At 30.6% G+C, this 26,078-nt stretch overlaps 1 protein-coding gene across 2 annotated transcripts in view; it reads right to left on the reverse strand.

Annotated features, from left to right (window-relative positions):
* LOC147065338 (uncharacterized) overlaps positions 1 to 26,078 on the reverse strand; it is a 200,089-nt gene that overhangs the window by 160,123 nt on the left and 13,888 nt on the right. For both annotated transcript variants that reach the window (XR_015071738.1, XM_085956466.1), the window contains exon 2: positions 4,939 to 4,978. The gene's annotated coding sequence lies outside the window, so the exon portion shown is untranslated. The remainder of the gene's footprint in view (positions 1 to 4,938; positions 4,979 to 26,078) is intronic.

The raw sequence follows: 26,078 nt of genomic DNA on the forward strand, positions 1-26,078 counted from the left end.
ATTTGTATGTCTCCCAGTACCTGACCTTTACATAATTCTACAGGTGCCCTTGTATTTATATTCTAACCTAAGTAATTATTTACCAAAAACTGTATAATGATATAGTATATTATATATTACGAGTAGGATATGCTTTTAAAAAAATACTTACATACATTCAGAAAAAAATTTTGGTAGTCAGGAAAGCTAGCGAGAGCCATTATTTATTTAATTATTCAGTACTATGACATAACAGTAATTGGAACAGTAAATGCAAAACTGACAGTAAAACTACCAAATATGCAAAATTTATAAAAAGTTACGAAGTCTCAAATGAAGCTTTTTTGGGTGTACATTTATACACTGTTATTACATTTATATTAGATTAATGATTATAAAAACAAAACTACATAGGTATTATTCACTATGGGTAGGTACATAGTACAGGTTAGCTTTAACCATTTAGTATTATAATTTATAATAGTTGTAGGTTACATTCTCTCAAAATTAAGTGGCAATTGATAATTTTGAAGTCTTTTTCAATGGGTATCTTTCATAAAGGGGACATTTCCAAACAATGTAGATTTATATCTTTATTTTCGGTTCCGCATTGATATTTTAAAAAAAGTACAGGATAAAACATACAATGTACAAATAAAAATTATTTATTTATTAATGACGATACATTTGAAATAATAATACAATAGTATATACTTACTACACATATAAATCAATATATCGAATATATCGATTGATTTATATTTATCCAAATCGTGCATTTATAAACTGGCCAATAGGCCGGCATCAAACCTTTTATGAAGAATATTATATTGAATCTTTTACAGTTTTATAGTCTGAATTTTATTAAATATGTATGTCATAAAAAGTATTAAATAGCACGATATTATCTTCCATCAAAGATTAATCTATGATAAAGAGTATTTTTCCATTACATTGACAGCTCGTTTCAAAGTAGAAAGCCATTTTTATGTATATTTTACTTTGAATATGTTTCTCCTTTCTTATAAAAGAATGCTCTCTAAATAAATGCTATTAAACATCAAAGATTTTCCATTGTATAATACCGACCTTAGACATTGCCGAAATAATAATTAGTTAATACAAAAAATCATTAAAATTTTAATTGTCTAACTAAATCAATGTTTTACTCCAGGTATTTAACTATCTATTACATGAAACAATGTTTATGATAACTAAAATGATATATCGGTTAGATTTGTCATAATTTTGAGGCCGAAATGCTTTCCACCTGCTAAAGTTCTTCCACATTAGACGCAAACATAATATGTCACGCGTACGTGAGACATATCAATCAGACCTTCACGCCATGCATTACACCGTTGCTTGGCTGTCATTGATTGATAGGAAAAATGTGAGTGGGCTTTATAAATAATTCCATGGATACCAGAACATACTCTGATTATGTAACGGACCAGGGTGCAAAAACATATTTACTCTTACGAGGAACAATTATAAAACTTAACTGCTTTTTACGTGGTAAAATGGTTTTCAAACAATGATTTTGTCAATTCACATAAAGATACAAAACGAATTTGTTTCCACCTGTACCCTCAATCAATATCAAAATTATTTTACTACTTTTATGTAGGTAATCTCAGTTATGAAGATGGGTTTGTTATCTAAAACATCTTTCTGCACCATAAACAAAATTAGAATTAATAAAAACTTTGTTTCAAAACCATTGAAAATTTCGGTTCCATGACAAAACAGAACAGTGATAAAATAAAACAACGATAAATATAACTATGACCTTTTAGGAAAAATATAAATATGATTTAATGTTTAAATTGTCCTATCTCTATTATGTTGATAGATTTTTAATAGCACAGACTTTCAATACGCCATAATAAATCAAATTATATACCTAAATTCTGCATTCCTAATCGCTAGAAAGCCTCAAATAAACGGGACATAGCTCGGTGTTGTCGGCAAGCTTAGGATATATGTGTGCTACATTTCAAAATCAGCCAAGTCCACATTTAGGTATTTTTGACTTTTTTGTGAATTGCTGAAGAACTACTGCTTTCTAACATTTCTGTATTATCAAAATGTGGAATTTATTAATTTTAAATATTCCATACTCGAAATAATATAAACTTTTACCCTTGTGACTGTGTATTTGAGAAAACAAAAAGCTGTTTTTCTCATATTCATCTCTTATGGACTTGGCTGATTTTGAAATCTAGTGACACATATGATCTTAATCAATATAATATTATGTTCAAAATGATTGGGTGACTAAGTACAACAATGACCTAACCTAACCTAAATAGATTCCACAAAAATTAATGTTTCATTTTTCCCCTGGCTGTTCTGTTTTGTCACTGTTCTGTTTTGTCGTGTTCTGTTTTGTCATGTTCTGTTTTGTCCAGTTACCGAAAATTTCATTTATTTTTTTAGGTGCGGTAGAGTGAATATGGCACATAAAAATCGCCCATGCTCGGTCTCGAACCATGAGCCTTTCAGTTGACAGTGACGGCGCTACCATTGCACTACTGAGGCCGTAGTAAACAGGATTTTTTTATAATAACGTAGTATTTAAACCTTTTTAATAAGGCGTAGTAGTAGTAAGCATACAGTATGGATTGCTTTGATCTTGAGTCAGCCGGCCATCCGCGTAAATCACTCGATACTCGTGTGGCTATATATATATGAACAGTACAAAACAGAACAAATGTCAGTAAAGATTTTTTTTAAAATAAACTGCACAATTTTTATCTTATCCTTAACATTGCGAATAAAACGTTAAAAATAATACCGAAAGATAATCACAGATCCATGTTTTGGCGGAACAGAAATATTGATGTGCATCAAATATGGCATCACACAACAACAATTGTATATTTACCACTGTTTATAGTAATAAATAACGTTTAATAATACAAATTTTAGGGTGTTTTTAGAATCTTGATTAATTATAGTTAAAGGTCAATAAAACAAATTAGACCTGTAGATTTTTCTTTGTACTAATTCATGAATAATGCAGCAACCGTAAAGTAAATAAAGTGTTGCTTTAACAAATTATCGAAATTAAAATATAGGATGTGATTGACCTAGAGCTCTCCATAAAGTTTATGAAGAAACCCCATAACCACCCCCGAAGAAGATAGCGAATGGCGTGAAGAAAGATGCTGAGCGTGACCGACTGGAGAGATAGAGCTCGGGATAGTGATTCTGGAGGACAGTTGTGCAGCCGGCCAACTTAAGTAAAAAAGTAAAATTTAATTTAGTTTTTCGTCTGTGTCAGCAGACGTAAATTTTCCGCGTGCTGTATTATATAATAATACGTTATACAGAATTAACTAAATAAATACTATAAATACGGCTTATGTAACATAACATCATAACATAACGGTCTCATTTATTTCTGCCGAGCTAACTTTCATAATCTACTATTTTATGTGTTAGAGGGGTCGCCAAGTACGTGACGCGAACACATTATTTCATTGCAATGGTTGAAGCAGAATATAGGTTAGGAAAACCACGATTTACAAGTTCCACGCCATTACGCATTACCGAATTTTTAGTTTATCTCGTCTTACAAAGGAAATGGTAATTTATATTTTATTATTATTCGTTTGAATAAAATTATACACAAAGATTTATTAATAAAAAAACAATATTACACAAAGGCAGGTAGGTACGTCATATTTTATGTTATTTTTAATCTCCAGGATTATCTAAATTTCAATATCAATTCTACAGATACCTTTATATTTCTTTATTAAGGTTTTTATTTTAGATGATAATAATAATAATAATATAAAAATAGAAATGTTATTTGTTACGTGAGATTGTACCGTTTTGAGGGTGATTGTAATTTTCATTTTAATTAGTCGATTCGTTTTTATTTTAGTAAAGATTTATATAACTAAAAACAAACTCACAATTAAAAAAAACTATATACAATGTTTGTTCATTGGGAATATGATTTTTTATTAACCCGAGCTGTGGCTTGACAGCTCCAATCGATTATAAATAAAAAAATCTAGATATACACATTTTTATTTTCTAGAAAAACTTATATTTTTGAATTTAAAATCTTTAATGTTCATTCGTATATACTTATCTATATATGTATAGATATAGATTTAAAATATGTTTTATGTTTTTAGATACATATGTACCTAAAATATGAATTACTTAGAGCCATAACTCGCATATTCCAAAAATCGAATTTTGATATAATCGCAAAAAAACCACCAGATCACTGTTTCTGTGATAATTAGAAGAAAAGTATTGAACTCCCTTAAATATTAATAAGTGAATGGGTTGATTTATATCTTGAATGGTTGGTTAGAAAGTCTTTGGTAATAGAACTCACATTATTAATTGAAAAATGTGAGTTATGACACCAACAGTCAACTTTGTCAACGATTTTCACATGGCTTAAAGTGACTTTTGATAACCAACTATTTTTATTTATAAATATATGCTGATAATGGCTTTAGAATCACATGGTATATTTAACTCAAAAATGACGAAATTGCAAAATATGAGTTATGACTCTAGGGGACTCCCTTATTAAATTACAGTACATATTTGCTAAACTCGTTACTCTCAGTTACCTTGAGATAGAATTATACCAAGTAAACAATGGTTCAATGCATCTGTTTTTAAATTTCTCCATATCAGTTATATTTTGCTATAGCTATAATGTATTCGTTTTGGGTTATTTTAGTATAAAGATTGAATATAAATCGATGCATTTTTTGGAATATATGTAGGAATAGAATTCCGGATAATAAAGACTTAACTATTAAGCCCATTGAAAAATATGACAAAGCCTCCTGAAGCGAGACTGATAGCAATTATAAAAAACATAATTATCACCTTAAAAATAGTTAGAAATGGGGTGACAATAGAACAATTAAATATTTTCTACATTCATTTGTATCCAATTTACCCATTACTTACCTAATCATCAGACATCGTCCACGCTCAGACAGCGATGGATCTGAAAAAAAACGCATTGCATTTTTTTAATATTTTTTGTTCTTTGAAAATTATCATGGAAGGAGTTGAATTTTTTGAATGTTGGTTAATATGCCGAATATAAAATTTCTAGTTGTATTTTTTTTGTATTTATTAAAAAAACTTTTTGTGCATAGAATATTAGCGTCTTTTTTGAAAATGCGTGGGTTGGATTATTTCGGTTTTACGATAAAAAATGATAACTTACTATATTTATTATACCATCAATCATGTACAAAAGGCGTTAGAAACTTGTAAAATTGCGAATGTTAATAATGTGTAAATAAATATATATGAAATTGGTCACAAAAATGGTTAGATGTCGTTAGCCATAAATTTTTAATGTCCTTACATAAGTAGTAAAAAGTCCATAAATTTGATGAAAATGTATACTTGTACCTTTAAAATCATACGAATGGATAGTCACTGATATTATGATAGCCATAAAATGCTTTTACTGCCTTTTAGGAGAAATACTGAAACCAATTTATTACATTGCGTACATAGTCAGTTGACATTAAAAGTTAATCTATTAGTAATATAACGGTTAGTTTATTTAAATTTCGAGTGGATTTATATTGTATGCATTGCAATACACTTATATATTATTACATAATAATTGTATAATCGTTATAATCTTACATGCTCAGTTCGAATTAAAAAAGACGTTATATTTAAATCGATGGTAGATGAACAAAACAAATGAAAATTAGATTGATATCATTCGCATTAAATGCTGAAAAATAGTAATTAATTAAACTATTAATTAAATTTCCTTGAAATATTGGGAAACATTTTATTTTGGAACATACTCTGGTCATTTGGATGACTTCAATAATTATTAATTGTGAAAATATTACTGTTATATAATATATAAAGCACTTTCTTTATGCACGTTTGAGAAATATTTAGATATTTTTTCGTACATTCTTGCATGGAGTTTTCACCTAGTAACTAATAATAGTAGGCAAACTAAAAGAATTTTTTACTTATATTATGTAATAATATTATAACGATTCATTCATCATCGGCACTACAAACAACCCAATGTAAGCCACGGCCGTCTCCAAAATTTGTCTTCAAGCATCTCTGGCAGATGCAAGCTCCCTTTATTGCATTCTTAGACTATATATACATCTAGACGCCACCCGTTGCATTGCTAAATGAAGCCGCGTGCCTTGCGTTTGGTTTGTGGGCGAGCGAACGCATTCGTCTACAAATGTTCGAGACCATAGATCATTTCGCTAGAGCTCGCCCAAAGTGCTTGCACTAGACTCTCAGAATTAAACTATAATTTTCTATTTTTTTACGTTATATAGTATTTTTAAGCGGTCAAAATGCAACCATTAGGTAAATATATCCATAAGTTAAGTTATTTTAAAGAAGCACTAGGTCACTGATATTAAAATATATAATAAAATACAAATAAATTATCACGAACATGTATCAACTTACCTATGAAACGTAATACCATCTTCTTGCTTATCAGTACGGCTACCACATTTTAAGACACAGAACCATCTTTTCTACTTAATTAACTAAAACTATTTACCATTGACTTTATGTTTAACATAAAAAATATCAATTTTAGCAACTCGAGCTCGCAAGTTATCGACGCTATGTGAAGTGTTTCGCCCCGATTTGATGGCGATACTTTTGGAAACTAGCTCACAGATTTATGTAGACCTTTTATCTTACTCTAGCGCGTGTCGCAGAGATTGTAAGGGTGCCGAATACTTTCTCACTCGCACTCATGCATCGTTTTTGTTCAGGCCTTGATTGCATTCGCTTTTTTATAAACATCAATCAGCAGAGTCTAAGTTTCCCGAGCCTTATTTTCTCTTTCGGTCTATCAAAGATCAGCCTCTTGGGTAGTTGGGTGTCTTTCATCCTTGATACACGATCTGCCCAAAGGAGTCGCCGCAAGGGGATCTGTCTTCTACAGAATTTATAAATGGTTTTAAATGGTTAAAAAATAAAAAAAGAGGTCTAAAAATAATAAAATATTTATGGATTTTTTGTTGGTGGAAAACTGATAAAAATCCTGTTTTTTTAAATGTCTTGGCACATCACGTGTTATCAGATTTTTTTCAGTTTTTTGGCACCTCAGCACAAAAGTAATCCAGCTCATGGTTTATATTAATTCTGCAGGCTTTACTTTCAAGTGAGCGTCCGATGATTTAATGCGATATTTTATCTCTAAAATACAACTAATTCTTATCTTTCAATATTAAACTAAGCTTTACTGCATTCAGTGACTACTGGTCTCATGGGTTTTTATATTTAACATTTTGTATACATATTATAAAAGTTTGTTTAATAAATCGTATTTCACAACCTATTGATGCACGCATTTATTTCCTACTAAAAAGCTGTTTTTAACATGTTCAGGTTAGATCCCGAGTATACAAAATTTGTACTCCCTCATACACAATGTAGCTCATAATATTTCGTATCCGGAAACTTGCACGTATGCAGTTTCCCGTATCACACTTTACCGTAAAATGTTGTATCGGAAATATATGGCCGTATATTAAAGACCACCCAACCTCTTTGGGTCGTATACTACTGACATAAAACTCATGTCTAAATAAAACACGGTTCTTGTCGGCTTACAATTTACAGGAAGCCAGCAACAAAAAAAATTCGAAAATAACCGATATACTGAATAATTTGTTAGTTTAGGTTAGGTTTGGTTTTTATTCTTGAATTCATGAATTTTTCCAAAATATGCTATGAAAATTGAATTAATGTTCATATTGAATCTAATGAAATTTGAAAACGATAAGAAACCTCACGGTGAACTGTACCACGGTGAAATATTTTATCCAATATAATACTTTAAAATAATTCCAAAGATATATATGAGAGTTTCCAAAAAGTGTCTTCAAACGTTTATTTTTACTTTATGTGCTAACACTAATAACTGTTATCAAATAATCCTTATATCTATCACTAGAAATAATCTAAGATATTCTTTAGACAGAAAATTTATGGGCGTTTATAAATATGATGATAATGCTTCCTAAATTTTACCATAAAATAAAATCTTTGATAGAATTTGGACGATAAACATTTTACTCTTAATAAAAAATGCTTTTTATAGACCCACCTGTGCAGCAGTAGGTAAGGGATGGTTACACGCTCCCGAGTCATATATTATTTCCAGGTAGAATTTCAAGCAGCAATTACTCTTAGGAAATTATTATTCCTGGGTACTTTTTGCAGAAACGTATGAGTTAGGACTGTCACGAGTAGTTCTGAAATAGAATGTCTGAGTAAACTTTCAGCACGGTCTTATATTTGAATCTCTTTTGGACATGGCCAATTTGAATAATTGCGCACATTAATTTTGGCCAGATTAAATATCGTTGAGATGTGAGTACGGAAGATTTTGCTTCTAATATAATCTGGCCCACTATTTAATATGCAAATTATTGAAACGAATAGCTGAACTGTCATCTAAATTTACTACTTGTAAATCGACTGATTCATATCACAGAATATAATGTATGCATATTTGAATTCTAATTCTAATTCAAATTCAAATTTATTTATTTTACATAATATAATGAACATAACAAATTACAAATTTAAAGCGATCACGACATGACATAAAATAAGTGTTAACAATTTTAAAAATAAAAATACAGAGAAATGTGAGTTAATAATATAATAAGTAATAAAATAAGAAATAAAATAAAATTACAAAAGTAGACGGAAGCACACAGAGTGAACTTTGATAGACCATATCTTAAAAACTTATAAAACAACGTGCACCGAAGCAATTTTATTAAACATGGTTATTGCCCTCCCAATTGGCATTACTAATGGCAGGTTAGTTCTGCACCTTGGGAGAACAAACAACGGATGCCCTCGATTCTTAAGGTAATTATCAGAGACACATAAGCCAACACCACCAAGAATGGCAGAGTTCACTTTTACGCCAAGTGTAAGTCTGAAAAAATATGTAGCTAAATAAAGATCCCTTCTAAATTTTAAGCTACACTTTATACCTAAGAGAAAGTCAGTCAGATAGAGCCACGGATAATATCCATACAGAAGAAAGTAAAGGACTGTCTCCACAATAAGGCCGTACTTCAACTGATGCGGGGCCCAAACGATGAATGATTTGATTCGATTGGACAATGCTACGTTATCCACTTACATAAGACAGTATTATTGTAAATAATACTCTATTTGGACGTACAATAGTTATACGGCATAAGAGTATGATGCATGCGGGTGTTTTGTGTATAACAATACAAACAAAAACTGAGCATATGATAATATAATATATTCATATTGTGTACTAATCCGTCGAATTATTTAAAATTGAAAAGTCAAATTATCATTAATTTTTTACTCATAGTGATTCATACTACTCATAGATAGACTATAATTATAGAGTACAGACTCATTATAACTATCATTGGCGTTTAAATATTTCTTTTCTTAGGCTTCATATTTGTTTGGCGATTTTTTTTGCAAATTTCGCAAATATATGTTGGTAGGTAACTCACAGTGGCGAAGACTCCATACTAGGCGATTATTTAAAGCCTACCTTCTTAAGAAAAATAGTTTTATTTTCATATTAACTATTTATATAATCACAAATAATAATATATTCAATATGCCCCAAAGACATTTATCGTTTAATTGTCATAATTTTACGATCTTTTCCCATATTTCAATAAGCACCATCTATGGCATCTCTTGAAAGTTTAAAAAAATAAAACACGCCGCGTTTCACTTCACATATTGTATAGGATTATTTTTGCGTTAATCGACGGGTTTTTCAATATGAAGTTTTTTTCTCATAATTTCAAAATGTCTGGCGTCCCGCATACAAATGTGCAAGCTGTTTCGTTAGCGCTTGCGTCGCGAGAGCGCATTTATTCAAAATAATTAATAAAAAGATAATTTAAAAAAATAATTTCTATGCCATTAAATCACATAAATATGTATTGATAAAAATATAAAATAATTTATCTCGTGATTTTTATTAATTCATTAGTTCACTCGTTAGACAATTTAGATATCTGATATTGTACCTACCTAAGTCTGTGTTTTAAATATAGAAGTATTTTAAAATGTCTAGTTTTACGGGTCAAATTATAAATTGTTATGGAACATAATACATATACAACAACGGATATTTTCATACATGATAGGTAATATATTTTAAGCGTATGTTACGTTTATAAATGTTTAGGAAAATACATAAGTAATTCAAGCTAATTGCTTAGTTTTATGAACTAATTATAACAAACCAATTAAGCTTTTGAAATTTCTACGTTTTAGCGTACCTATTCATATTGGGTTATCTTCTTATTTCCCGCAAATATATCTGACATGCATGGTTACTACCACAGCCTACCTCTTTCAAAAAGTCACCCTTCGCCACTGGTAACTTACGACTATCTTTTAAGTGAAAATAAGTGCGTGACGCTTGGTTGAAATGAAACTTTTTTTATTTTTGATAAAATTAACATAAAAACACATTTGTATTTATCATTTCATAGACAAAAGTCGTCCTCGTTAGTTACACATCAGCCGAATTTGCTCATACTGGCAATATTGGTGTAGACAACGTGCGTACAAAAATCACATCAACATAAACAATTTGGCAACCTCCCCATTATTATTAAAAGCTACTGTATATTATATAATTCAAAACTTTTTAGGTTTTGTAGGTACTTATTTAGATTAGAATATTTTGATTGGAAAACACTCTACTTAGACTCTTAGAGTTTCAGACTCTAACTCTAGACTTTTTTTAATCTCATAAAATTACTAATTTGCGAATCGAAAGCTCAAAGAATTTAACGGATACCAGAAAGCTTTTATAAAAATTACTTGAAATTTATTGTACTAGATATAACTACTTACTGAAATTCAATAAATGTTTTTTGGTGTAAACAAACAAATCGTCAATGCTAAATAGTCGTATTTATTTTGGATTCTCATTCACTTAGTAACTATTAACATTCTGCCATTGTAAATAATATAAATACACCATTATCTTCACAATGAATCTAAAACAGCTATGAACCTCCTGCATTGAATTACGTTCACCACAACAGCAATAAATCCACGGCGATATGATTGTTTCAGCTTAAAATCAAAAATAGCTATCGCATGGTTCGGTAACCCGCTATAACCGACAATTAAAACTTTCGATCAAAAATACGGTCGCTAACAAATTTATGTGGTCGGTCAAATAACTTTCCGAATTTTCTAGTTGGTGAATCGCGAACCTATAAGTACTGGGTCAAAGAAATAATATACCGGGTCGTGCGCGGATCGTATAGAAAATATAAGTAATATAATATTAGTGTTGATAATATATTATATTATTATCTCTCCAAATCTTAATGTATCAGATTGCAATATATATTATATTTTTTATATTGATGTCATGAAAAAAAGATTTTTTTTCGGTTAGGTACATGTTCAAACACGCGCGTTAACATAATTTTACTCCCTACTTCAATTTAAGTTTATCAATTTATGGCTACGGCCGTATATTGTAGCTTAACCACTGGGGGATGACAAAAGAAATGGCGTATTTCAAAAAAACACTACCTTATTCTTAGTTCAATAATTATTATAAAGCAATCATTATTCGTAGGATGTTTATCACACTTGAATGGTCAAAGACATAGCTTTTAATGATTATCTTTAGAAATATCTTCAAATGTGTTAATCTTGCCCATTTTTGAATAATTAAATGCCTAATTCTTGTCAAATTTGGGATCACAGAGATTATCAATAGTAGGGAGTAAAATTATGTTAACGCGCGTGTTTAAATATGTGCCTAACCGAAAAAAAAATCTTTTTTTTTTTAAACGGTACATGTTCAAACATCATTTTACTCCCTACTTCAATTATAGTTTGTCAATTTATGGCTTATTTTCAAATCATTTTTTTGTCAATATATGGCTTATTTGTCAAATTTGGGATCGCAGAGATTATCAATATAATTTTTTATCGTAAATATTTTACAAAAATTATCTCGTCATAAATTATACTAATGGTTTTATAAATGCGTTTAAAAATTAATAAATGTAAAAAATCTTAACACCACTGCACAGTTATGTACTGAAATAATATGACTATATTCTAAAACATTAGAGCGAGAGGTTTAAAAGAATACTATTTTATGTAATAAAAATACTTTATGTAGTCATCAAATGTTTAAAATAAATATAAAAAATAATAAGGCTTCAAAATAATATAAATAGATTATCTACCACGTTTAAGGTATGTCCAGGATCATGCTTTGAAAATAGAACAAAAGCTCCATTTTGACCTACGCTGAGCATGTCCCCCTTTGATCTTTAATGGCCAGAATTAGATTTTTTGCGTAGTGTTCTTGTGTTATTTAATATTTTTTGAAGTTTTTGTAGGTCAATTTCGTAATTATGTTGTCTGCACAAAGCTCCGAGAGCCCATCGCTCATTGTGTGGGCCAATTATGCGGGCTCTAATCCAATATAAATTCTTAACCTTTCGATCGCCGTGACACAGGGTGACTCATGAAGAAATTATCGTTCGACCTTCATTACCGCTAAATCTGTTAGGGTTTAAGCGAACGTCGCGTCTACCATCTATCATAAACTCATCATCAAGACAGTGTGACTGTGAGAATGGTAGTACTAGTGGGTTAATTTGGAAACATGTAGCCAGCCCAGCGCGCCCGCATTATCAGCATTAAATGTTAGCGCCTGGAATGAATCCCTGTATAACTCCCTTTACCACAGCATTCAAATCATCTTCTTCTTACATTCCACTAAAAAGCGCCGCCTAATAATGGGAAATAGTTAATAACATGTCACACCGTTATATTTTGCCGTCGCATGGACAACAGTCATCGTTACTCAATTTGAACCAGTGTAGATAACTGATAGGCTATCAGTATTAGTGTGAGTTTGTGTGATTTTTTTGTAATGGTAATATATAATATAATATGTATTTTCGTATTGGTGACAAGCATGGATACATACCATTGTTTTTAAATACCATCGTGCATTTTTTGATAGTGAATGTAATTATTCCTACTATGTTTATGGAAGAAAGGCAACTAGTCGATATCAAATAATAATGGCAAAATTTCTATTATATTTTTAAACTCATGAAAATCCAGAAAATGTAGTACTGATATAATATGATACATTATTGATTAAAACTGTATGTAAAATTTGTGAAGAAGCGTTTTGCTCAACATGTATGAGTCATACCGTATCCGGAAATTTGTACGTAAACAGTTCACCGCAGGACACTTATTCGTGCGCCGCAGTACGGGTAACATGAGTTCGTGTAACATTTAATCAAATGACGAGTTCTTCGTTGAACATCTCACCGTGGAGTATATTTGTACGTATGCTACAACATGTGGAGATGTCTTTACTAGGTTAGGTTAGGTTAGGGTTAATCTAATTGGAACAGTACTATTTGCAAACTATCGCCGCATTTTGTAAGATACGTACAAATTTATTCCACGGTGAAATGTTCAACGAAGAACTCGTCATTTGATAAAATGTTATACGAACTCATGTTTCACATACTGCGGCGCACGAATAAGTGTGCTACGATGAACTGCATACGTACAACTTACATGTAACCGAGTCATACGTATGACAATAAAAAAAATACTGGATTAATAAACAATTTTCTATAAGTAACATAATATGAAACATAATGGGAAACAAATTTGTTTCGATAGAAAAAACAATGAGTTGGAATTAGAAAGAAGAATACAAAGTTCTTGGAATAAATACTGGAGCTTAAAAGAAATATTTAAAGGCGATATGACAGCAAACATAAAAACTAAAGTGATGAACTCATGTCTCCTACCATGCTTAACCTAGTCAGACCTGGAGATACTCTAGCATAGTAAAGAACAAAATCACCAGCTGCCAACGCGGTATGGAACGTAGTATGCTAAATATCAACAAAAGACAAAAAATAAGACACACAAATATAAGAAATATTTCAAAAGCCACAGACGCTCTAATCCATGCTCTAACACTTAAATGGAAATAGGCGGGTCATGTAGCGCGACTACAAGATGAGAGGTGGACAAAAATAATTACTTCATGGAACGGCCCAAAAGGGAAACGCTATAGAGGAAGACCCCATGCGAGATGGCAAGACATCGTAAAATCAGCGAGCCCAAATTGGCTACAAATAGCCAAAAAAGTCCAGTGGGACTCTTTAGAGGAGGCCTTCACCCGAAGAGGGGTTCTTACAAACCAAACAAACTAATTACATACCTCTGTCTAATTTATAAACATTATCTAATAGTATTATATACAAAATAAAAAAATATTAATAAAGGTAAGTATATATGTATTATACAAAAATAATAATAATTAATTTTATATAAACTAGAAAATAAGTAGATAATTTAATCATAGATAGATATATATATATATATATATATATATATATATATATATATACATAATATATATTCATAGGTTATATATTATATATTCATTAGATATAGTCAATTAACTGTCATTTACTTTTGTTTGTAAGAAATAAAAAGGCTTTTTTATTTTTTATTTTTATTTTTATAACATAATATGAAAGAGGCTGTTCTATAAATTCGCTTATTGTCAGTTCTTATTGAAATAGATGTTATTAAATTAATATTATTATATTATTAATTTAAAAAAAAAATGATGAAATAACAATCACAGAGGGATGAAAAATTAATATTTAAAACGAATATTTTCACGTATTTAAATTACATTTAATATGCATGACAGATAACACGTAAGAATATAAAAATATATAAGTGTGTACGTGACGAACTTCAAGTGAATATTAATAGGGATGGTGTAGGTATATGTGAATTGAAAATTAATGACGAGGTACACTGAAAAACCCATTGTTCATGGTAATAAATTCATGTCAGGCATTTAAATTTAGGGCAGGTATTTAGTCTTTTTTATATGTACAATTAGGTATTCAAATGTAATGTTGGATTTATTCTGAAAAACTTTTTATAGACGTGTAACAGAGCATTGATTCCCAACCGGGTCCACGAGAATTTTCAAAAGCTTCCGATCAAATGTACTAAGGATTTATCGTAATAGAATATAAATGGTGTACCTACTGTGATCTATTTTTAAACAAAGGAGTAGGTATTTTGAAACTTTAGCTTGATTAAATATCAATCGATTGAAATAGTGAGAGTAGAATTTTTATAGTAACAAGGAATGGAGGAACAACAGCTCTTATGTACTCTTCCTTTTGTTTGTATAACGGTGTTTAATATTAAATTTATAACACAATATTTACACAAAGTTAATTTATTGCGAAGTATTATATAAGTATGCTTTGTTTAATAACATGACAATAAAGAAATATGCTTGGATAACTCGTGTATCCGAGGTGTAGTGAATATACCCTTTTAATATATTTTTTTAATTTGGTTAATTTATCTCTACTAATTAAATCTACCAACAGTGACATTCCATTCGGGTATGCAGGTCGTACATTGCTGTAGGTAACTACTTCGTCTGTGCATAGGTGATGCAGATGAAAGACAGTCGTGGTTGCTCGTGATGATGGAGAAGCGAAAATTTATTTACTGTTACATAAGTACAGGGGTACAATCGGTACAATATAATACGGTGCGATGTGTTTCTACCGGGAACTAATAATCGAATTACTTTTCAATCAATAATTGATGCGCTATTTATCGACGTACTCACAATCAAAATAATATCTAAACATATATATTTAGCAAATAACTATTATAATTGTGTCAACTATTTTATATGGAGTTTGCATCATCGGATATAGCTGACTATGTAGAAAAACGGATATGCGGAAATTATAATTGCAGTAAACTATTTACTGAGTTTTCCATAATTGGACACTACAGGAAATGGATATTAAGGAATTTGTTATTGCGTTTGGTTATTTAATATCGCCGATCAATATGCTGATACGGATTGAGTTGTTTATCCCCATATTGCTAATAAACGAATATTTAAGAAAGGAAAATGAATAAAAGAAAATTTTACACTAAAATCCGTGGAAATGTCAAAAAATATCGCCTCTGGAGCAATAGACTGTGAGTTTGTAGTTATGTATTGAGCATTTCAAAGATTTTTTTTGCATATTCTGTTTAATATCGCAGTAAAAATAATTAAATTTAGACAAATTATGATATTAAAATTAGTACTTTTGAAATTTACCTCTCTGCACCATAACAAGGTGTCAGCTAGGTAAGAGTTATGTGAGATTTAAAAAATGTGTCAATTGTGTCATTGTGCCAAACAAAAAAGGTTTGGAATCACTGAAACAGATGCTAATATCTCTACCGGAGAGAATGTTAATCCGGTATTTTACGTAGGACAAATTAAGGTACAAAATAAAATCTTTGAAAGCCAGGCAAGTGTCCTCTAAAGATAAACAGTCCTAAAATTAATTTTAACGAGGTCTTTTGTTTTCGCTTTTGGTTGAACTAAGTGCTAACAGTATGCACCCAATTCTAAAATAAACTCCGGTATGTTTCTGAAAGTTGGTTGATATTTTGCATTTGGGGCGCTACGTGAATAGGCAGGCACCTAGGGAACTGTTTTACCAATCCCATAATAATTGTGAATAAACTATAAAGTTTCATGTAAGCACTACTGGGAAAACACCTCAATTTGTTAAAATTGTATAGTTACATTAAAAATGTTTACCTAATTGAAAATAGCTGAGAAGAGCAAAACGAATAAGTTTTTTATTATTATTAACTTTATTTGGGTTTTGGTGAAAAGCCATGAGACACAAAAAATAACAAACAATAGTAATTTTGTTGTATTGCAAACAGACAGTTACATATTATTATATATATTACGTTAAAATTATATAGAGAAATAATAATAATAAAAAAATAAGTGACAAAATCTGTGAAATTACACGATATTAGCACATATATAAAGAAACCAATAAATAATTATAAAACTATTACTACTAGGTTTCTTCAAGTATATAAAATACATCAAGAGTATTTAAAACAGCGACTGCATTACCTCTTTGGATTTCTATGCTTATTCGCTGTCTCAAGTAGGTACTAAGTTAAACAGAACTCACCTGTTTTATCAGTCAAACGACGACCAATCTTAGTCACTGTCCTCAAAGCAGACGGCCTCCACGGTACAAATGTCTCGAAATATTTTTTTTGTTTACTTTTATTACATGGTACTTATAATGTAATACTACACGTAAAGATGAAGTAATTAAAAATAGCCTAATTGCATTATGTTTCGAATAGTTTATAGACAATATAAGCTTTTATTTTTTTAGATTCAATTACTGTGTGCCGGATAGGTTGACACTCTTACAGATGATTTATATTAAACCCTAATCTAATGAATCGATGGAAATCGCAGAAATAAAATTATCGTATTTTATGTCTACATTAATGTCATAATTATTGAAATTAAAAAACTAGTTTTCCATCTTGTTGTCACCTACTTTAGAAGTTATTAAAGTACCTACTCTATGTATTTCCTTTACACTCACTCATTTTCTAATAACCTATTCGCACATGTTTTAACCGGGCACAATAACGCATGTTCTTATTTCAAAATAAATTTAAATTAATAAACCCGCCACTTTTTACAACGTTTTTATTAGGTCGTATTCTTATTTGTCCGGTGTTTGTTTATCGAGTACAAATCTGGCAATCGATTTTTAACTAACTTCCCTAGATATTTGAAACTTTTAAAATATATCAGAACACGATGCCAATGCATTCTTTTAATACTTTTAGCCATCTTTAAGTAGAATTGAATTCATTTTCAGTTAATTCTGTTTTGTATGAAAAGTTCGGAAGAAATCTGTAATGTAAATCTGTAATGTAAAATAAATTAAAATTGAAAATTAAAAAAAAAAAATTGAAAACTGCTAAATTTAATGCCGTGAATTCAACTGCAACACAGTAAAAAGTCATACGTAAAAAGCATCTTACAATTTGAGTTTTATATGCATACACCACGGCACCCTTTGCCTTTGTTGCTTAAATGCAAAACATGCAAACAAAATAAATGCATTCTCAAATTACATGGAATACTCTGTTGGGAACAAAATAAATAAGAGTTCATCCAACCGAGAATAGCTCGCGACCATATTTCCTTGTTCTCGTGATTTTGCGAGATTTTGAGGTATCAGAAAATTACGTACACTCTCGCAAGCGTTTTTCTAACCGACGCCATCCTTGCAATATACTTCCATAAGCGAAAATATTTTCCATATTACATTGTCGTTCTTTTTTATGGTTAGATTATTTTTATGGAAATGTTCTTGGGTAAGTTTTATTATAACATAAACTTCGGTATGTTCATGAAAGTTTTGCGTAGCATATTTTTACACAGTGACTCAGTATAAATAGAGCATTTTTGTGTATATTGGTTTCATTTTTAAAGGCCTTCCAGATTTTCCGATTTGGTAGGCCTAACATTTTTTTAATCTTGTAGCTGTCAGTATATTAGTGATCAAATATATATTTTTAATGTATCAAATTATTCGACCGCAATAATAAATTCCGGACTCATATTCCGGTAAACAACTCTTTACCTGAGTTAGCAGGTTGATTGGCGATATGAAATACGGTATCGCAATGGAAAATTAGTCTAATATCCATTCCTATAATATCATATTATATTGTGACTGTAATAATAAATAAAATTCACAGCTACCGCCATCTAAACCGCTGACTCGTTCAATATAATTATATACTAGAATATAATGTGTAGGTATTACTTTCGACTGTATAAATTACGAATAATGATTTATCAAAATGTCACTCGAATATACGTTTCCAGTCTGTTACCATCGCAGTCTCTATATCGCTTCGCCCAACGTCTGATTGTACAGAGATGCGGACCTCGGATCCGTACCTGTCATAAGTTTAGTATTGTAACATAACTGCTGTAACATACTACTGTACCAACCGTTACGCCTGCATAAAATTCGCTCCTGCATACATCTTTGACTTCTTCATTATCATCCTCAACACACAACCTACGATACATCGACGACTCCCAAAGTGATAACCCACACAAAGAACACTACAATCTCATCTAGTCAGATTAAATCGGGTGTTACTTTCTGTCTAATTTTGACAGTCGATTAATTTCTTCGTATATATTTATACGTAATACGGTTGTTATATAAATAAAGAAGCATAGTTTATAGCGCTATATCATGGTTCTACGACTCAGCAAAAAAATGTATTTTTGAAAACAAGTTTTTATCTGAGAGCAAATCACAAGCTAATCTATCTTAACGACTTTACGTGATTAGTCTGAGCTTCATCTTTGAGGGGATATAGAGACTAAAACTAAAAGCAAAGAAGCTTATCGTATGATCATAAAAAAAACTTTTTCAAGTCCGTATTAGAAAAGGATCGTTCGATTTTTAAATTATGTATAAAATAAAATTTACTTCATGGCATCATATAAGTTTGCTTGCAGGAAATATCCAGATACGAAGAAAATAATATGTTTTTTATAATATATAATAATATATGAAAATACTATTGACAGTGAACTGCGTACAAGAGAGATAGTATTGATAACTGTTATGTTCTTTTCAAAATAACGAATCTTAATTAATTGATTAGAAGGTAGTAAAATCGTTATAAAGTTTAGATTTAAAAATTCTGTCATAGTTGTGCAAATGCATTACTAAATTAATGGGATTTGATATGGCTAATTAAACTTTATAACAATTTAAAAAAAAATGTGAATACAGTGAAATAATATAATTTATTTTGTTTAATCGATTAAAAAAGCTATCGCTATTGAATTAAAAAAGCCGTGGCACCGTTTCTAAATGTTTTTTGTGTATTTTGGTAAGCAGTATTGTAAAATTACATAAAACAAAAGCCTTGCTTCAAAACTCAATTTTGATAAAACTATGAGTTTATGCTGTTCAATTTTGACGGTAGAATCAGTCTAGGTGTCATTTACATCCCATTTAATAGTCAAGTCGTATTAGGTGAAAACGACCCCTGCAAATAATTTGTCTAAAGGGGATGTTTTCCATATTATGCATAGAGCTAGTCTTCAGTAATAACATAACAGAAATCAACGCTCATAGATGCTGTTTTATGGCCGCCATCTTAGAAAATCGTGAAAGATTTTTAGTTTTTTAGCTATATCTTATTAACGGCTGAAAATATATAGCGTTTATTCCTGACAAATATCATTTTTTCTTACTCCGTCTTGTTACCGATAAAAGTTTGAAATACTGTTGTGAACCCGTCTGGAGCGAACGGAGTAGAAAAGTGACACGCGACGTGGTTATATAGAATGATGCCAGGCGGGTAATGAAATCTAATGATACTTTGAACAAGTATAGATACTTTGATGATCTCACAAATGGTGAGGAAGCTGCAGATGACAATATTATAATATGTACCCTTGTAGCGTCAAGTTACACTGAAAAAAAAATTAACTTTTAACTTGTAAAATTTTAACTGGACACGTTAGAAGATAACAACTTTGAATATAATCCAACTTTCTATTACAGGTTTAGCTCACGGTTAAACGTAAAGCTAATGCGTATACCATTGTATTGTACAGCAGAGATAATGTAAACGCTTGCTTTTCTAAGCTAATGTGTACTTCCTACAATAATAATTGACCCAACGAGTGGAAAAGGGACACAAGTTAAGAAGTAAAACGTAGAGATAAGTTTAAAAAAAAAACTCTCTTGGTGAGTTTGTTAATGTTTCGGAAGAAGATGACAACAACAAATGCTTTTATTATATTTGAATTTTAAATGACAGCACTTTATCCTATATACGCCATCAACATTTTCCGTTTTTTATTATTAAAATGCACATTAAGAAACCAGCTACGAAAATTCAAACTGGAGCTAAAAATAAAAAGTTACAAAAGATAAATATTTTCGGTACTGTTCGTTTATCAGGAATACAGCGGAAAAAAACATTTTGAAAATACTCGATTTATTGGATTATTTGCTAGTTTGGGTTAGTTTAGGTTAGGTTTGGTTAGGTTAACCTAACAAATAATCCAGTTTATCGGGTATTTTCAAAATGTGTTTTCCGCTGTATTTCTGATAACTGAACAGTACCATATTTTTTTGTTGAATTAATAGTTAATAATTGTATATTTTTAACAGAGTAATTTGCATTTTGAAAAAAGAGTTTTATTGATTTAGTTATATAATAAAAATATAAGGCACTTTTAAATAATTTGTGAAGATGACATTCTGAGTAATTTAATACCATAAATAACTCAATTCCGCCATAACATCCCCAAAGCCCTAGTGATTTAGCACCCTAGATAATATATAATTTGATAAAGCCTTAAAATATTTTTATTAGAAAAACACTTTTAATAGATTAAACAAATTTTAAGTGAGATTCGAGCGTACATACACATATTATATAAATCCTTAATCATACACAATTCGTTAGCGTCCATGCAAAAATTTGGTCAACTCCACAGATTCGTATTCCCCCCTTTTTACATGTTCTGCCCTCTTAAAATGTATCGCCCCAAGCAACGCATAACTTGCTTTTTCACACCGAACTTTGCTGGACCTACTTATATTTCTCTTATATCTTAAATCCATGTAAACTTCTCCATATTATATTTTTAAAAGTATTGTTGAAACCAGTTGCTAAGCAGAGAAGTTCAAAAACATTTTTTACATCGTGAAAGATAGCATTTGAGCTCACTAACTTTGGTGCAAAAATTATTTCTATTATTGTGATCGTGCATTAGCGCATTATTTTAAGCAGTGGTTTCAAACTGTACTATTTTGTGGTGATCTTCATGTGTAAAGATTTTTTCACGGCGCCCTAAAACAACACAATTAAATGGGATGGTTGAGACCTGCTATGTTCCAATGCAGTTTCTCATTAGTCAATATTGACACAGCTACCTAGTGACTTACATAGAAAAAATGTCGCCTTTAAGTATTTTTAAAGCACCATTATTCGCTATTTTAAACGGAAACACAAAAAAAATCTTAATATGCATAATAACCCATACGCAAATCAGTAGTGCAGTAGGCAAAATTCGTCACCTCTAAACAACGCATGACCTCATAGCCACGCAGGTCGTCACTTCAACTGCCTTATTTTTTGTCAGATCCAGAATACGCCATATAGACTTCTCCAAATTACCTTCATGAAAGTTTTTATGAAAGCAGTTGTTACGATAAGATAAGTGTTATTTTATAACAATTTTTTATCGAAAGAAGAAAAAAATGGAAAAAAGTCACAAATTAATACAACACTATAATCAGCTATCGTTCTGGTTGTGCATCATTGTATTGTATTATGATTATTTGAATTTTTTTTTTTTAGAATTATTAATAACCATGTCCTTGCTTTTTCGTACAAGGTGGTTGTTAGTAATTTTGGACAATCAAAAACACCCAGGCTTTGAGAAAAACGCATAAATATTGTGTCCTGACCGGGAATCGAACCCAGAACGCTCAGGCGGAAGGCCAGTGCCTTACCCACTGCACCACGAGCGCCGCTGATTATTTGAAATTATTAAATTTTTCAAACAGCTTGCGATGCCACCGTTTGAATACCATCGGTACTAAGATTATCTTGAAATTTTATTTCAAACAGCCAGCGTGCCACGACACATGATTTAAATATCACTGTAATAAATGTTCCATCTCTATAGAATAAGGATTTTAATAACATTTTTGCCATGCATATTTTTTTCACAGGCTTGTGTGTACAGCAAATGTGAACTGGTCAATAAAAAAAAATTCATACACCACTATCACTACTGCAGTAGCATTCGAAATTTAAATTCGAATAATATGTTTATTAGAGGTCGTTTTGTTTACAATCATCAATATCAATTATTTGCAGGCACTGTTGTTTCAAACGAGTGAAACTAGATTTTAGTTTGAGCTTTCACAAACATTGAAATAATAATTGGATTCGCAGTAGATTGAATTTAATTCTGATTATCCGTTTACACACACAACATTGCGGGTTGCAAAACGTAGATTTGTTTCAATCGCATGCAGAAGGTTCATTAAAATTCGTAGTTCAAAACATGCACCAAAATTATGACGACGAATAAATTTCAACTGAAGCAATTAAAACATTACAACAAGACCACGTAGTTATTATTAAAATACAACACACTGAACATGCCAGTAGTTTGTTCTAATAAACAAGTTAGTTGTATAATAACAATGAAATAAACTCTATTTACTATTGAACATACATAATTTTGAAAACACTTCTGAGAAAATATATTATAACAAATAAAGAAAAAATCTTTTTTGAAAAAAGTAAGACATCCAGCAGGAATCGAACCTGCATCTCTCGGGTTTCGCCCACATGCACATAGACCATTCAATAATGGACGAAAAAATATCGTAATAGTTTAAATTTTTAGGAAATGTTTGATGCGTAATTTAAAAACGAAGCCCATGTGTAAAAATTGATTTCCTAAAGTCCCCCATAAAGTTGATAATGTTTTTACTACTACCAAGGAAAATATTTTATTGCCATGTAAAAGTATTATTTTTCCAATTAATAATTAACGAAGTTATCCAAATGGCAAGAATGTCTTGTGAAATCTTCCAATAAATCTGTTTTTTGCTTTTCCGACCATGTCCGATCTCAATAAGATCCAGCGCTCGAAATGGGAAATTTTACGAACCGGAGCGCTCAATAATTTTCCGAAAATACCAAAATTGTTAGGTACATATCTAATTATAATATATATAGATTATAAAAAAGTGTGTAAGATTTATTGTTATATGATATAAATTATTTTTTCTACGAGACGGAGCGATAATTTTGTGGACTTCGTGAACCGGCACGGTGCTCCGGTGCGCTGCGGTCCATTTCGAGCCCTGATAAGATCATATGGGCCTCGACAGAGTAGAGGTTTTTTATTAACAGATTTTGTTTTTATCACAAATGTCCATACTCTGACTCAGATACAAATTGAAAAAAAAATGTGTACACACTAATGATTCGAGCCTGGGACTTACGACGTTATTGGCCGATATGTAATGCTAATTTATGAACATGTGTGTTGCAACGCTGAACAACTTTGTAAAACTGTGCAATATACGTGTTATTTCTCCCGAGGTCCACAATGGACTGTCTGTATGGATATACCTAGTCTGTAATAGTTTCTTTCAACCAATTTATACATCCACTTCCTCGTGGTGAATTCTGGTAAGCCAAATAATAGAGGAGATCGGGTAACCAAACTCACCCCGTAAACCTAAAATTTACTTATTTCGAAAGTAATCAGAAAAATAACCTCGAAGTTGGACTGACTCGTAATAGTCATGGCTTATAGAAAAATGTTAGGAAAAAATAATTGGAGAGTATTGGCATTGAAATTGAGAAGTTACTGAAGTTTTAAAAATATTGATTACGACTGTATAAGTTCATTTACGGCAAACCGAGCAAAACATCAGTTTATTGTACTTGTTTAAAGTCAGTGTAGGTCTCTAGCTTCCTCTAATAATTTTCTTTACCGGTTTATATCAAAAGTAAAGTCAACGCTTTTCAATATACATACATACTGCAGTCACTAATAGCGAGTTTTAATATAATATACCTGACTCTTCTCCCGTGTATAATTAGATTGCACGATATTATTCTTTTTGTCGGTTTGTTCATATGGTGCATATGACTTACAGCCTGATATCCGCTGGAAATTTACGTAGATATATAGGTATATTATTCTACTGAGGTACCATGGGTACCTCCCAAAAAAGCGATTTGCAATAATTGTAGTAGTATTGTTTGCTAGCATTAAAACATGCCTTGTAGCAAACAATGCCAATGCCCTATGGCACCACACCACTGTATTATTATTTACCTATAATATAACGTTTAAAACATTGTATACATTGCTCTAAGACTAAGTGATGCCATCCTTAATAAGCAATTAGATACGCCTGAGAATTTTTCTTTCAATAATATTTAGGGGTCGTTCATTTCTCTGTGTTGTTGTCCAGATTTCCGAGGCTTAGGTGAGCACTGAATTGAAAAGTTTATTTAAAGCATGCTTTTAAAAGCTCACTGATTAAAAAAGCTTTAATAGATCAAAATACTCTTAAATTTTCTGTGTAAAACTGACCATTAAAAAGAATATATAATATCTAATAAGCCACCCAACGATAAAACAGCCAGGATATAATATACATATACAAATATATTTAATAACAATAAATAGGAAATTAAATGAAAAGGGAAAATAGTTTTTCTTTTAATAGAAACTAATATTGCGAAACGTTTTCCCGAAATTGTTTTGACAAAATTAGAGGTTAATCTATGAAAAAATTGCTCGCTCATCTGGAAAATCTAGAACACTGTAAAGAGCTCATCTATTAATAATACTTCCCCCAAAATTTGGTATCTTTTTTAACAAAAAAAAAAAACGAGAAAAATACACGAAAATATTTTCTATTTAATATACTTACTAAAAAAAATGAAGTTTTCCTTTTTCGACGGTTAAAAATAATGAAATGGATAAAAACTTTTTAACCATGTTAAATAGGCAGCTATGTTTATACAGAGTTAGTTTTTTTACTATCTTGTAACCGAACTTTTTAATTAAAAAAAATATTTTCTTTATTCCTATCCTCAATTTGAGATTGAAGTTTAGATACATAGACCAATGTTTTTGTTTTTATAACAGCGTATATTATATTACGATAACAAAAATTATTCCATTATTTATATTTTAATATTTTTTAAAGCAGAAAGCAATTACTAACGAATTGATAGTATTGAATATTTTTTTGTTTATTTGGTTTATTTAAATTGACTAATGAATGAATGCTAGAATAGCCTAGAATAGCTATTATTTTATTACAGTCTTGATATGTCGTAATAAGTCATCGTTTGAGGGTCGTTTCAGCAAAAGGGAGCAGTATTATGGAGTGACAACGATAAGCCAATGCTCCATACATAGTGCAGAGTATGCAATAATTATTATTAGAAAAGACAATAACATGCCGTAGACAAAATAAATACGCAATTACGAGGATCAGGGGCCCCGAAAATCCGACACACTAAAGGATTTTGAG

This window comes from Rhyacophila brunnea, unplaced genomic scaffold, assembly GCF_057557595.1.
Source record: "Rhyacophila brunnea isolate RB1 unplaced genomic scaffold, BYU_Rbru_1.0 scaffold_6, whole genome shotgun sequence".
Taxonomy (NCBI): domain Eukaryota; kingdom Metazoa; phylum Arthropoda; class Insecta; order Trichoptera; family Rhyacophilidae; genus Rhyacophila; species Rhyacophila brunnea.